The sequence below is a fragment of the Oncorhynchus keta genome, chromosome 25, assembly GCF_023373465.1.
Source record: "Oncorhynchus keta strain PuntledgeMale-10-30-2019 chromosome 25, Oket_V2, whole genome shotgun sequence".
Taxonomy (NCBI): Eukaryota; Metazoa; Chordata; class Actinopteri; order Salmoniformes; family Salmonidae; genus Oncorhynchus; species Oncorhynchus keta.
In genome coordinates this window covers 29,218,675-29,225,361 of record NC_068445.1, presented here as the reverse complement: position 1 = coordinate 29,225,361, position 6,687 = coordinate 29,218,675, and positions in this window count along the sequence as shown.

The window sequence follows — 6,687 nt, the reverse complement described above, 5'->3', positions numbered from 1 at the left end:
ACAGCTCCACAGCAGAGTATCTGTCCATAGGACCACTTTAAGCTGCACACTCTGCAGAGCTGGACTTTACGGAAGAGTGGCAAGAAAAAAGCCATTGCTTAAATTAAAAAATAAGCAAGCACATTTGGTGTTCACCAAAAGGCATGTGGGAGACTCCCCATAAATATGGAAGAATGTATTCTGGTCAGATGAGACTAAAATTTAGCTTTTTGGCCATCTAGGAAAATGCTATGTCTGGCGCAAACCCAACACCTCTCATCACCCCGAGAACACCATGCCCACAGTGAAGCATGGTGGTGGCAGCATCATGCTGTTGGGATGTTTTTCATCAGCAGGGACTGGGAAACTGGTCAGAATTGAAGGAATGATGGATGGCACTAAATACGGGGGAATTCTTGAGGGAAACCTGTTTTAGTCTTCCAGAGATTTGAGACTGTATACATGAATGTATACATCAAAATGATCAGCTTGAAAAACTGGAATGTCCGAGGGGGAGAGGAAAAGGAAAATGTTTTGAAACAGCAACCACAAGTGCTTTTTGTCAGGTAGCACCTAAAGGAAAACTCCACCCAAAACCAAATGCTAAAATGTGTCATAGAAAATTGATTATACCGGCTGTATTTTGAAAGATGTAGATTTTGAAAACTTGATTGCTGACATGCAAAATATTATAGGACTGTATCAACAATGGACTAATAAAACAAATACCAAAACCTAGTTTTGGGGTGGAATTTCCCTTAACGCTGGGAGAGTGTAGCCCTCGCTCATGTCTTACTTTAGAGAGCCAAGTGTTGTCTCTGTCACAGTTGACAGCCTTTGTGGGTTGTGCTCATGGGCATTGAGTAGAGTCTGAGATAGTTAAGCTAACGTTCCTGCATAATACCTGCATTGTGGGTATTTGACTTATCATAAGACAGAGAACACCCTCATGATAAGACTCTTTGCATGACATTAGAATAAACAAAGCTTAACAGCTGGAGGTCCATGCTGATGGTCCATTAATGTTAAAGTAAGGCTATTGTAGGAGTAATGATGAACATCCTTATCAAATTATGCATATCTTCTTGCTAAGAAATAAAAACAATTTATTCTTAACGCAAAAAGGATGGACACATAGGAAGCTGGCCCATTGTGAAAGGTCAATTAGGGGGTAAAATGCAGATTGGATCCCTATCTTTACAATGATAAACTGTAAAGATAAATAGAACCTTTACCTTGGTAGAAGTGAATGGAACTGAAACAGATCACAATCCTATCAAAATATGCATTTACATTTTTTAAATGTCTGTTTGTGCAGAAGTAGAGGAATACTGAAAACCCCACATGTTGCCATTGTATTTCCATTCTGCTGCTACTTAAAGGGTTGTGATCGCCAAATCAAAACACATGTTTCTGTTATACCTTGAGGGAATTTCACAAGACAGTAAGGTAGCATGGCAGCGTGGCCTGTGATGGCTTGTCTGGATGTACTGCCCTGTCCATGACTAATGCAGGTGATTTGAGATTTTTGATTGGATACAAAAAAAGGCGGTTACTCAAGGTTACAGAAGCTTCTGTTCTCCTGAAGATTGGGGCCAAAATACCTCTCACATAACTCCAGGATTACTGCTCAGCAGGGGAGAGTACACTGCTTATCTGGCCCACATTGTGTAGAGAGTGCCTGGCCACAACATACAGTATCAGGGCTATCCCAGCTAGCACATTTGGTTCCTTGGAAGTTGTGGGAATGTACATATTTGGTTTCCCATTGGTTCTGGGAACGAAGCCATAAGTTTCCTGACCGCAAAAACCTTTCTTTACATTCTGAGAACATTTTGCGTGCTCAGGGAACTTAATTTTTTGGGGTTCTGAGAACATTTTACTATGGTTTCCCTGAAAGTTTACCTGTGAGGTTTTGATTATGTTTTGAGATTTTTTTTTTTTTATCTAGACAAGTCAGTTAAGAACAAACGCTTGTTTACAATGACAGTGGGTTAACTGCCTTGTTCAGGGGCAGAACAACAGACTTTTACCTTGTCATTTCAGGGATTCAATCTAGCAACCTTTCGGTTACTGGCCCAACACTCTAACCACTAGGCTACCTGCCACTCATGAAATGCAAGGGTAAAAGGTAATTGGTTGCACCAAATCTTATTTAGGGGCTTCATAGCAAAGGGGGTGAATACATATGCACACACCACTTTTCTGTTTTTTTATTTAATAATTTTTTAGAACAAGTTATTTTTTTCATTTCACTTCACCAATTTGGACTATTTTATGTATGTCCATTACATGATATCCAAATAAAAATCCATTTAAATTACAGGTCGTGATTCCACAAAATAGGAAAATCGCCAAGGGGGATGAATACTTTTGCATGGCACTGTACAGATTTCACATGACTGGGAATACAGATATGCATCTGTTGGTCATAGATACCTTTAAAAAAGGGTAGGGGTGTGGATCAGAAACCCAGTCAGTATCTGAAGTGACCACCATTTGCATCATGCAGCGCATCAGGCTGTTGATTGTGGACTGTGGAATGCTGTCCCACTCCTTTTCGATAGCTGTGTGAAGTTGCTTGGTATTGGCGGGAACTGGAAATCGCTGTTGTACACGTTGATGGGTGACATGTCTGGTGAGTATGCAGGCCATGGAAGAAATGGGACATTTTCAGCTTTAAAGAATTGTGTACAGATCTTTGCGACATGGGTGTGTGCATTATAATGCTGAAACATGAGGTGATGAAGGCAGATGAATGGCAAGACAATGGGCCTCGGGATCTCGTCACGTTATCTCTGTGCATTCAAATTGCCATCGATAAAATGTAATTGTGTTCATTGTCCATAGCTTATACCATAACACCACCACCAAGGGGCACTCTGTTCACAACGTTGACATCAGCAAACCGCTCGGCCCCCACAATAACATACACGTGGTCTGCGCTTGTGAGGTCGGTTTGATGTACTGCCAAATTCTCTAAAACATCGTTGGAAGTGGCTTATCGTAGAAAGTTAGCATTAAATTATTTGGCCACAGATATTGTGGACATTCCTGCAGTCAGCATGCCAATTGCAAGCTCCCTCAAACTTGAGACATCTGTGGCATTGTGTTGTGTAATGAACCATTTAGATTGCCTTTTTATTGTCCACAGCACAAGGTGCACCTATGTAATGATCCTGCTGTTTAATCAGCTTCTTGATATGCACACCTGTCAGGTAGATGGATTATCTTGGCAAAGGAGAAATGATCCCTAACAGGGATGTAAACAAATTTGTGCTCAATATTTTAGAGAAATAATATTTTTGTGCGTATTAAACATTTCTGGTATCTTTTATTTCAGCTCAATAAACATATTTTTGTTCAGTGTACATACAACTTGTCACACTTACTAAGACGTTATGGCCTAGAGGAGATCTGGTGTTTAGCTAACACTAATGACTGATGTTCAGCAACATATATGTTAGCTCTGCTCTACCAAAATGGGGATACTATACATGAACATGTACTGTATGTGAGATTATGTAGTTAAACACTGTTGAATATAGATGGATGATTGTTAAAGATCTAATGGCAAACAAGTTTTTCTTGGGCCCTGAACGTTAATATTTAGTCTCTCTATTGTTAAAACATATGCAACCCCAATCTAAGTGCTCCTTTTGAAGTTCATACAACATGAATATGAATCAGTCTAGATTTCTAGCTTAACAATGTGTTGCTAACAATGACTTCCACTGGAGAACTAGGACTATAGTATGTTGAATATCCTTTTCTTCTCTGCAAATGACTGTTGTGGTGTGCCGTAAGATTTTTTTTCTCGCAAACCTTGCAAGCCACTTCACAGATGTAATGTCTATTTCTATAATAAAAAGATATACATACAGTACCAGTCAAAAGTTTGCACACACCTCCTCATTCTTTATTTGCAATCATTTCTAAAATGTAGAATAATAGGGATGATATTTAAACTATGAAATAACACATATGGAATCATGCAGTAACCAAAAACAAATTAAAATATATTTTATATTTGGCACGCTTTTCCTTGATGACAGCTTTGCACACTCTAGGCATTCTCTCAACCAGCTTCATGGGGTAGGAATGCATTTCACCTGGAATGCATTTCAAATAACAGGTGTGTCTTGTTAAAAGTTAATTTGTGGAATTTCTTTCCTTCTTAAAGCGTTTGAGCCAATCAGTTGTGTTGTGACAAGGTAGGGGTGGTATACAGAAGATAGCCCTATTTGGTAAAAGATCAAGTCCACATTATGGAAATAATAGCTCAAATAAGCAAAGAGAAACGACAGTCCATCATTACATTCAGACATGAAGGTCAGGCAATGTGAAAAATTTCAAGAAGTTTCTTCAAGTGCAGTCGCAAAAACCATCAAGCGCTATGATGAAACTGGCTCACATGAGGACCGCCTTAGGAAAGGAAGACCCAGAGTTACCTCTGCTGCAGAGGATAAGTTGATTAGAGTTACCAGCCTCAGAAATTGCAGCCAAAATAAATACTTCACAGATTTCAAGTAACAGACACATCTTAACATCAACTGTTTAGAGGAAACTGCGTGAATCAGGCCTTCATGGTCAAATTGCAGCAAAGAAACCACTACTAAAGGAAACCAATAATAAGAAGAGACTTGTATGGGCCAAGAAACACAAGCAATGGACATTAAACTGGTGGAAATCTGTCCTTTGGTCTGATGAGTCCAAATTTGAGATGTTTGGTTCCAACTGCCATGTCTTTGTGAGACGCAGAGTAAGTGAATGGATGATCTCCGGATGTGTGGTTCCCACCGTGAAGCATGGGGGAGGAGGTGTGATGGTGTGGGGGTGCTTTGCTGGTGTTACTGTCAGTGATTTATTTAGAATTCAAGGCACACTTAACCAGAATGACAAACACAGCATTCTGCAGCGATACGCCATCCCATCTGGTTTGCGCATAGTGGGAATTTCATTTGTTTTTCAACAGGGCAATGACCCAACACACCTCCAGGCTTTGTAAGGGCTATTTGACCAAGAAGGAGAGTGATGGAGCACTGCATCAGATGTCCACAACCCAATTGAGATGGTTTGGGATGCGTTGGACCGCAGAGTGAAGGAAAAGCAGCCAACAAGTGCTCAGCATATGTGGGAACTCCTTCAAGACTGTTGGAAAAGCATTCCAGGTGAAGCTAGTTGAGAGAATGCCAAGAGTGTGCAACGTTGTCATCAAGGCAAAGGGTGGCTATGGTTACTACATGATTCTATATCTGTATTTCACAGTTGTGATGTCTTCCACAATGTAAATAAAGAAAGACCCTTGCATGAGAAGGTGTGCCCAAACATTTGACTGGTACTGTATGTTTAGACTCAACATGGTATCATTAGAAATTGTCCAGCCTCTGACATCCAATGTCACACAAGCTGATATATTGGTCTATAGTCATTTTTGCGTGTTTATTCTTGGCTGTACTCTGAACTGGTTTTTGGTTGCTGCTACCTAGCTCCATGTATGTGGAACATCCCAGTCACAGACTGTTTTCAGCTGCTGGCTTCACAGTTAGGCACATTATTCCTGACAGACATGGTAGGAATCCCAAATGGCACCCTATTCCCTACATATTGCACTTCCTTAAACCAGAGATTTACAGGCCCTGGTTAAAAGTAGTATACTATTTATAGGGAATAGGGTGCCATTTGCGTTTTCAGCCAAGGAATTCAGTTTTCTCATTCATCTGAGTGAAGCCAGGTCTGGAGAGGAGAGAAGAAAATAAATTGAAAAGACTCCCCTCACCTCCACCCCAGTCTTAAATACTTGGAGTTTGCTTTAGCAATCCCTACTGTGTGCAAACTGTAGTTGGGTGCCTAAACCTCATTAAGCTGTCTATGTAGCAGCACTGCTAAACAGACATAATGTCAGCATAACCCTTATCCCAGTTTATTGGCAGTTCTATGATGATCCTGTAGATTGGAATTGCATTATAAATGAAAATGTACGTGTCACCTAAACTAACCACATGTGGCTATAGTGGAAGACCATGGCCTCTGTGATGTCAAATCTAGATGGATTTTTGTATTTGATTTTAAAGCTCACAGTATTTCTGCTAAATGGAAAGACCATTGCGATTTAATATTTAGGCTATAGGGACCACCTTTGTCTGCTTTGTTTTCTAATGTGGAGTGTTTCATTGGGTTTCGTCTTTAACAAAACAATGGCATGGAAATGAATGCACATTTAAATTGGTAGATTCCCCATCTTTTGTCTTAGTCCTGTCTAATCTGGGAAAGCTATTAATACTTGGAGTGACATGCAGATGGTCACTTTTACTTGAACAAAATCGAATTACATCTAAGTAGCCTAGACTGAAATAAAAATGTATATTTAATTTAACAGTATTATCTGTTCTTCACGTCAGGACAATATGACTGTCATTTACATTTAGAATGTGTGACGTTAAGTATCTTTAAACACTATTGGTCTGAACTCATTTTCTTTTCAGATATATTTAACATAGTTTACATTGACTTAAAACTTTTGAAAGTTTTTAGCCTAGTTCCTTATATTTGTTGAGCATACTGTATTTCTGCATATTGACTTTGGAACTAAATACTGTTTCTTGTGAAATATAATTCTCCAAATAACTGTCCAAAATCGTTTAAAAAATGTAGGCTACTGTGCGTAATGGCTGTCAATTGATTGCGCGCGTCCGTTTGACCCACAAT